The sequence below is a fragment of the Porites lutea genome, chromosome 5 (assembly GCF_958299795.1).
Source record: "Porites lutea chromosome 5, jaPorLute2.1, whole genome shotgun sequence".
In the NCBI taxonomy this organism is placed as follows: domain Eukaryota; kingdom Metazoa; phylum Cnidaria; class Anthozoa; order Scleractinia; family Poritidae; genus Porites; species Porites lutea.
Window position 1 is genome coordinate 33,314,338 of NC_133205.1, and position 9,702 is coordinate 33,324,039.

General features: G+C 37.1%; 1 protein-coding gene across 1 annotated transcript in view; it reads right to left on the reverse strand.

The window, feature by feature from the left end:
* The window catches only part of LOC140938257 (uncharacterized), a 24,692-nt gene extending 15,591 nt beyond the window's left edge, over window positions 1-9,101 (reverse strand). Inside the window, exon 1 of the mRNA XM_073387763.1 lies at window positions 8,954-9,101. The gene's annotated coding sequence lies outside the window, so the exon portion shown is untranslated. The remainder of the gene's footprint in view (window positions 1-8,953) is intronic.
* Window positions 9,102-9,702: the final 601 nt, after the last annotated feature.

Below are 9,702 nucleotides of genomic sequence, written 5' to 3' on the forward strand. Positions count from 1 at the left end.
ACTTTCTAGTTTGGGAGCACAGGAAGACTGATATTGCAGACATATTGCACATCAATCTTGTGATCAATTGACAGCTGTCAAAACAGGGTATCCGCTGACCAGTATCACCTGATCATATCGCGGGCTCAGGTGTCGACCCATCGAGGTCGAGTATCTTTTTAAAGTTATCCGCTGACAAGTTACTAGTTTTCAAATGATTGCAGGCTCAAGTTTAATTTTTCAATTCATATGAATTATGTTGTGTTTTATATGTGCCGCACAATTAAAATTTTGATTTCAAACTGACCTCGGAAGCTAAGAATTAAGCCAGTTTTTATAGGCAGGGAGGACATGCTAGTTGCTTTTGACTTTTCCCACCAAGGTCACGCGTTGGTCACGCTCTACGTCCAATTTTTATACTCTGATTGGTCAAAATTTGACAGGTGAGGTCACGCGGAAAATTTATGCAGCATCTTGAAACTTGTTTACTTTGACAGCTGAAGCTGACAGAGTTTTGTGTCAACTTTGTGATGTTTTTAACTGTCTTTTTCCACTAAATGTACAAAGTGAAATTCAGCTGCTATCAAGAGTCTTCTGTTATTCATGGCTAGTTTGTTTATTGGGTTTTTGGTTGAGAAATACGTCGCTTTGGCAAAGTCGGAAATCCGATTCGGATGGCATCGTTTTCGTTTTTCACCTTGCTTGATGCGTAAGACGGTTGAAAAGTCTGAAGCGGTTCTGGCCTTACTTGATAGTTTTCAGTGCATCTCAAAAGGTAAGCCTGAGTAATTATTGTATTTGTTTGTTTTTTATATCTAATTTAATGAAGTCGAGCGTAGTTTACGCGGCTATTTGGTTTATGCACGTTTGTAAGATTTGAGACAATGATCTGACCGAGAGTGACCGAGTATCAGGTTTGATTATCAGCTTATGGAACTTTAAAAAGCCTTTAGACATTTTCTCACCGCAAATAGAAAGAAAACGTTCCAAAGAATATTTGGTTACAATTCTGGCTGTAAAAGAAAGCTTTGAGCGATTTTCTTGCCGCGAGTTCGTCTTTGAAAAAAGCAAACACCGGGAAGCCGGCTTAAAACGTAAACAAGGATTTTCAGAGACACTTTACATGTGTAATACTTGTCTTCGTGAATGAAAATTGTTGTCTCTGTATATGTTTCACCGAATTATTTTCCCTTTCTTTATTGATTGTAAGTAGTCCCTTTTGCAATTTTAATCGCTGTGCCGTTTGTTTTCAGTCGCTCATGAACATTGCTTGCAAGAGTAGTCAAAATGCCGCGCGTATCAAACGCTTTTGAAGATTACAGATCTTTATAATAAATTCTTTATTGTGTTGAAGCGTATAACTATATTAATCTTAATTTAAACAGTCGACTTGTCAAAAGTGAGAACTGGCTAGCCGTATAGGTGATTTAGGAAATTTTTTTGACGATTTCGCTAAAAGCCCACACGTGCTTTGATCGTCCTGAATATTGAATGAGTGCAATTTGTATTGCAAAATTGTGAAACACTGCATTCTGTCCGAGGTCTGTATGATGAAAACGGCGCAGGTGTTTTCCAGGCCTAATCTACTGTGATCAAGAGCCATTATGGCTCTTAAATGTGATCGAAGATGATTGCTATTTTTTGGGTGTACATATAAAGGCTATCAACTCGATGTAAGATGAAGTTCACTCTTAGCTTGGACTGTTTGCAAATTATTTTTCTCGAAAATCACGAAGTCTTTCCCTCAAAAGTCACATGAATGTGCTCTAAAGTTAACTGATTTGTGGAATACAAGTTTATTGTTTGATTTGAATTATAAATTCGAGTTAATAGGAGCTTCGCTTTTAGCCCTGGCTAAATCTATATATTAAAATCATCAATGCGCAGCACTCTGTCACTCAGAAGTTGCGACTGGTGCCTCCTGGTTATTTTCAAACATTTATTAATATACAGAAAAGAAACACAGCACGGTTAGCAAGCCTTTCATCTGGTGGTTACGCCTGCGAAAGGAATTTAAGAGCGGCTGTCTGAAAATATCGAGAATTCGCCGTCAAAACTGAAATTTCGAAATTGTTCATATTGATTAAAAAAAAAACCTTTTTGTGAAACAATTTTCGAAAATCAGCATCAGATTTTCCAAAGGATTTTCTTTTTCGAGAAAACCAGCAAAAAGTGAAATGCTGCCCCACGCCAATAGTCGCTGGCCCAAAGCCTTTAAATTATACCTTTTTCAAAGCCTTCGGAAAGAAAAGCGGTTCGAGGAAACAAGTTCATCTTTGGCAGGTAAGTAAGGCGTCCCAGTAACAATACTATTTGGTAAAAATATTGCAAGATAATGCATTTTTTAATCGGCTAAAAATCGCCCGAATATTCCTATCTTCAGTACTTTCACAAACAATAAAAATTTGCGAGACTTTGAAGGGAAAAATCACGGCTTGGTACATGGAATTTTAGAAGAATTATTATGCCTCATAGAAACCCTGCTGTAGTAGTACAACATATAAAAAAAATCCAGCCTGGGAGATTTAAAAGTAACCCGCTGAGAGAAGTAAACGCGCGCAATTCATTTTCCATGCTTTTGCATAAAATGTTGAACCCCGTCACGCAACCGGGGATGACACAAACTCCACCAAATTGTCTTGAATTCACTTTTTTTCGTGGTGATCAGGAAAACCATTTTACTTTCAAAATCGGGAGACTGATTCAGTGAGTCTTTTATTGCTCTAGTATGACTTGACAATTACCAACTCTGAAAGGTCAAAAGACCGTTTCTTTTCTCAAAATATATATATATATATTTTTGAAACTCAATTTACTTGATATAAATTTTTTGAGTCGTGGGATGTATTTTATATATAGAAATTGCTAGAAAGAAAACGGACTAAGATTCAGACGACATTGAATTGGAAAAGGTACATAATATGAATTTCCTAAACGAGCTGATTGAAAGATCAGGTGCTGTACTGTCAAATGCTAGTCAATCTTTGCATCTGTGAGGTATATTTCTTTTGATTTCGTTGACTGATTGAAAAAAAAATCAGGGCAATCAATACAAAAAGTCTGATCTTAGGTTACTTTATTACGAAAGGAGCATTTTATTTGGAGAGGCGGAGGGAGAGGGGAGGCTGGGCATTTTTTTTTTCCATATATATATGTTTTCATCCCCTCTTATTATTTTTTTTTTCGCGACATATGTGCATGTATATTCATAGCTTTTTATCACAGTCCACGGTTCATAAGTTTAGTAAAGTCAGAGTCATCCACCTTGGTACCTATATTCACAGTTGTTGTATTATATTTAACTCAGTGGAGTTAAAACTCCATGGATTATTAAACTGGTTCCAGAATCATTTAAAATGTGCTCTTAACTCCCCACAAGTTATAATTAGGCAAGTCACTGTTACTTAACATTAACAATGGAACAACTGGATTTCTTTGTTCTCGATTCAAATCTTTTTTGAAACAGAGGTGGAAATTACTAGCCGGTTAACGCCATAAAGATTTTCCGGTTAAACGCATTTTTGCCTGAACAAGAAGAAGGGCCAGTTAAGTAGTCGCTTAATAATGATATTTAAGAACGTACAAAAACGTTAAGAGGACTTTCAAATGTAACAACACTAAGCAAGAACTTATTATAAAGGGCTTTACGGTACAAGCGGAGCGAAAATGAACGAAGATTTTAGTGGGGGTATACAGGGGGCGGGAGCTTGGGAGAATAGGGGGTGGCAGTACTGGGAGGGGTTTGGGAGATGGGAGAGGAAAGGGTGGGTGATGGGAGTTTTAAAAGGGTATGGAGCGGGAGAAACAGAGGGAAATTACCCAGCAATGCTTAAAATGAAGGTTTATCAGCAAGGGTTCCTTAAAACAATTAACAGATAGATAGATAGATAGATAGATAGATAGATAGATAGATAGATAGATAGATAGATAGATAGATAGATAGATAGTTTATTTGTAAAAAGCTTGCAGCTACTAAGCTGAATTGTGTATTTACAATATAATATATAATATAATATAACAGAATCTTACAATAGTGAGTATAATAAAATGGGAATGATAAAGTCGTAAAATAATAATAACATCCTACAAATATAAAAAAGCTTAAAACTGTTAAAATATATACAACGTCATCGATCTCATTTACAAAACTCACCGAGCGCTAAAATTCGTTATCAATACATGATCTTACTAAAAAACTATTTTTGAAACGCTCGGTCTTACATTTGGGAATCGCAAAACGCCTTTTGCACCGAAGATTATAACACGACGGCCCTGACGATTGAAGCATGTTATGTAGGCGATGGGCTGGGTCATTAGCAATCGAGAGGAAGGTCTTTTTACATAAGCTAGCGATGTAGTCATTGATAGACATAATATTTGAAACTCTAAGTCCTTTCTATAGGCCAGTCCCGGGCAAATGATTAATAGTGCCCGTTTCTCTTATACATTCTCTAGATCTTTCTTTAAATACAATGGCAGGGTGTAGAAAAACACAGGCGATGCGTTGGTCATGACTGACCTTATACAAGATGTATAAAAAAGAATCAATTCTTGCCTTGCGACATTGGCCCTTTTCAATTGTATTAGGAGATACATACGTTTAGAAGCTTTCTTTATGATTTGATCAATGTGCATATTCCATGTAAGGTTGTTGGAGATCGTAACACCTAGTAATTTGGCGCTTTCAACACATTCTAGCTCTTGATTATTTACTACTATAGGCGCGAGTTGTGGTTTGTTCTTTGCAAATGAAATCCTAAGCTCTTTACATTTTTCACTGTTTAGTTTTACTCTATTCTCAAAAGACCACTGCACGATAGTATCTGCAATCAATTGGGAATTGCTACTGGCTCCTTTCACAACGATCTCGGATGTAGTAGTATCATCAACATGCTTCCAGATATTGCCTGCATTATTGATTTCTAGATCGTTGATGAGCACCAAAAACAACCACGGGCCTAGTTTCGTCCCCTGGGGTACCTCGGATGGGACTGATCCCCACTCGGAGTAACATCCCTCTGAGAGTTTGATTCTCTGGGAACGATCACTTAGGAAATCTATGATCCAATTGTTATTTCAGTCGGCCGATCTAATTTGCTAACGGTGAAATAAACGCTAAAAATTTTCCACGGCGTTTGGAAATGAAGGTTGTCAAGGAAAGAGGGACGCAAAAAACGACAAACTAAAAACAAATGTACGAAACAAAAATGGCTGGTAAGACGGCGAAACTAAACTGCACATTATTAGCAAGCACCACTACGACAAAAACTACGAATACAACGCGGTAAGAAGACACAGGAATAAACGTTTGCCACACGAACACTGGTCTATGGAAAAAGTGTATAAAATACAGGCCTGATACCGTACAAAAAAGCTGGCAATGTTTTTGATTTATAGAAGTTAGTTTGCGCTACTGAACACTTTCAACAACAGGCATCGCTTAGACTCATTGCCCAAACAAATTGAGTTGAACAGTGATAGATATGCAAAGTGCATGTAAGCAAACCTGATGTTTTCAAATTTACTCGCTATGAAGCTTGAATTTGCTATAAGTGTGTAACAAAAGTTCCGAGACTGTAAAACAGTCTGTCCTTTTCATGCCCTCGTATGATTTTCGCGCGCGCGTGGGCTTCACACGCTCACAGCAGCCACAGGGCATCGCAAATCTCCTTTTCACCCTCGCTCCAGGTGTTTCGTTTCAGCGTGGGTCCTTGATCTACGCAACAATATGGGCTGATTTATAGTCGTAAAAATTAAGTTTCTCTCAGGGGTCGACATTTATCCAGCTAAGTTTGGTGCCTTAAAAGGACACCTATCTAGAGTTAGTACCCTCTGGCATAGTACCCCTTTGCAACAGTCCGTTGTAGCTTTTTGACCTTCGATAAGATGATATAGTAGTTTTTTATTTGGCTCTCTACGCGGCACTAGCTACAAAATACTTGTTCCACCGACACACAGACAAACACTTGGGTATCGAAACGGTTTACCCGAATGACCAAAACCCTGAGAACCTTGTTCCTTTTTCATCTGCTACCATCCGTCCCCGGGACAGCCTACGGGAAAGGTCTAGAGCTTCGGGTCCGGGGGCTGGGGGTAAGGTGAGGGTGGGCAAATAAAACCAACTTTTCATTATTTTTATTTTTCGTGTGTGAAATATTTCTGGCCGCGTGAAGCAATGTCGCCGGTTCTTTTTATGGAAAAGTGCGGGTATTCCGGTTTATTTGAAAAAGCATATTTAATTTGTGTTTGATGAAGAGTCCCAGGGTGGGAGTCGCGGCCTTTTTTGTGCGCTCTACGGTGGGGAATATACTGACAAGTAAGAAATAAATGGTAGAAAGGAACCATTCAGAGGCTGATCCTGCACTCTTCGTAAAGAGTTTTTTAATAATATTATAATATAGATTTAGCCATATAGGGCTAAAAGCGAAACTCCCATAAATAAATTTATAATTTAACTAAATCAATCAATAAACTTGTAATCCACAAATCAGTTAACTTAAGGGCACTTATGTGACTTTTCAGGGAAAGCTAAGGCTAAGTGATTTTAGAGTGAAAAAATTAGTATCTTACATCGAGTTGATAGCCGTATAATACACCCAAAAAATAGCAATCACCTTCAATCACATTTAAGAGCCAAAATGGCTGTTGATCACAGTAGATTAGGCCTGGAAAACCAATTCTTGGAAAACAAAAAATCAGTTTTTGCGTTCCACAATTTTACTTGGCAAAATCTTGCCAACAAATCTTGGTGCGTGTAAACCAACATTTCATACTTTTTATGCATCACACCTGAGGTGAAACAGTACTTTGAGACGCTGTTTTTATCATACAGACCTCCGACAAAATGCAGTATTTCACAATTTTTCAAGACAAATTGCACTCATTCAATATTCAGAAGAGGGTTCTAATGGGGGTACCCAATTCTCAGTTTACAACTATTTTTTCGGCCAAATATCAGTTAACTACTATTTTTCGGCCCATTCTCAGTTAACTACTAATTTTGGTTAGCTATTAACTTTCACTTCCCTACAGCGAATATTATTCCTTCATAACCCGAATTTTCCTTCTTGCAGCAAGTCAATCACTTTTTGGGGTGGGCCCTACTAAAATCAAGGTATAAATTCACATGAACTCTGCCACTAGTACAATTTATTAGTAACTGAAACTATGAGTCGTATAACCAAAATAGATCTAGACGCACCAGTCATGATCTCGTACTACTCAAAGTTTCCCAAATTTTCATTCTTTATGAAAGCGTTGAAGATAGGAATCTCCCGGCGGTTCTTAGCCGAGTAAAAAGTGCATTATCTTGCAATATTTTTACCAAATAGTACTCTAACTGGGATGTCTTACTTATATCGGTTTTGGACCGGCGACTATATGGTGTGGGGGAGCATTTCACTTGTTGCAGGTTTTCCCCAAAAAAGAAAATTCTTTGGAAACTTTAATTGTGATTTTCGAAAATTTCACCAAAGGGTTTTTTCTGACTGCATGAATATGAAGAATTTCGAAATTCTAGTTTTGACGGAAAATTCTCGATATTTACAGACAGCCGCTCTTAAATTCTTAGCAAAAAGGCTACTATTATTGTCTCCACGATTAAATGATTACTCGATCTCTAACATTGATACTTCATGCCCTTGTAAAGCCTATACTACCTTACAGTTGTGAAATATGGGGAATAGAACTACTGTCAAAAAGACACATTTTGATAAAAGTACAATTGAACAAGTTCACATTAAATTTTGCAAACAAATATTGAATGTTTCGTGGTACACAGAACTGAAAACACAGCCTGTAGAGCAGAACTTGGCCGATACCATCTATCTATAGACATAAAGGCTTCCCTTTTATGTTACTAGCAAAGATTAGAACAAAAATCGGGCTCTACAGCTATTTCTACTGTACGTTCCTTTATAAAATTATGAATATTTTTCACAGAAACCATTAGTTAGAATCTTTGGGACGGTTATTTAAACGAAATATATGAACTTAGACCACGGTTTAGGAAATCTTTTCACCTCCAAACCTCTTTCTTAGTGAGTTATTTTAAGAAGGCTAATGCTCATCTAGCCTACGCCTTATATGCTTTCATCAAACTGTTCACGGTAAACGCTGTTGACAAAAAAGTGTTGGGCAAACTGAAAATAGCTTAGAACGCGGTATTGTTAAACACAAGCTAAACTCAGTTTAAATAACTGGCCCTTTGTTTTTCTTTGTACCGCTTTGCCAGAAACACTAAAGCGTCTTCTGAGACCATCTAATCCGTCTCAATACTTACAATTTTTACAGTAAGAAAGAGGATATTGGATTCGATCCAGAAGTTCTAAATGCTTATTTAGTCAATTGGTTTCAGGTGTTTCATTGACGCAGAATTTTTTACGCGCTAGGATACTAACTACAACTAGGCCAAACAAAGATAAATTACTCTAAGTTGCTTTTACTTTCATTTTTAAAGAAAATGAAACGAATGAATTTCGCATTTTATGTTCTGTATCTTATGGCTACCGTTAATATGTAAAAGCTTTTCCTGTTCTAAACTTTGTACAGTATGAGAATGTTATTTCTTTTGTGCGAAATTTCGGGCAGTTTTTTGAAAACTTTTAAGATATTCGTAAAATCTATCTTTAATTGGCCTCGTACTCACGCGATTACATGCATATTTCTTTCCTGCTTGCTTTCTTCCTTTGTCGATTTATAGAAATATAGATCATTTATCTATTTATTTATTTATTATTTATTTACTTAGTGCTGAAGAAGAAAAAGAAAATTCTCTGAATTGTTAAAGGTGGCATTAAAAGCCAGAGTAGTTCAGTATTGCTTGTTAGTCCCTATACTTTTATGACAAACATGATGGGCTTTTTCTAATGCTTTAACTTTATAAACATAATTTGAGCGCGTTTCTCGTTTTGAACGTTTGACTACGTGTCCAGTTTTCGATTATTTCCTTCCTAAGAGAAAATTGGTTTCTCACCTTGGTATTGGTAACATCTGACACGGAAAAATGAAAACAAGTCCCAAAGCACTGCTGTATAGTTTTCTTTTCACGTCCGTAATCGTTTAGATCTTTATCGCCATGGCATAGTGGGAATTCTCTGCGGAAAATCAAGCATACAACGAATGTGATACGGTAGATTGCAGAAGCCGACATGGCTTTTTTTTTTTCGACATCAGCCTAACTGGCTTCACATACTATTAAAATCGTCAATGCGCAGCTCTTTGTTGCTAAGTTGCTACTGGTGCCACCTGGTTATTTTCAAACATTTATTAATATGCAAAAAAGAAACACTGTACGTTTACCCGCCTTTCCCACCAGGCAGAACATGCCATGTCCGGACAAATGTTTACTAGCTTCATAATCAAACAAATCGACTGTTTTTATTAAACTTAACGAAGCATCGTTGATGCAAAGTTGCAATATATATTTAGTAATAAATGACCAAAAACATGTGTCGCATTGCTTGACAATTTAATTTAAACCCGTTGTCGCGTCGGCTCCCAAGTTGAACGAGTAAATATTTATCTGTTTAGGCTTTTCCATTGTTTAATCGGTGAAACCACGACATTTATCTGACAGCATGAATTTCACCGGTTTATATTTCAGTCCACTGTTGACGGTTACCAGATGGCTAATGAACTGTCAACAATTACCCGCCTTTACACGCCGCCATATAACTCTGCCTATGACTCCTTTCTCTATTCTAAATTTTATTTTTAAAAATT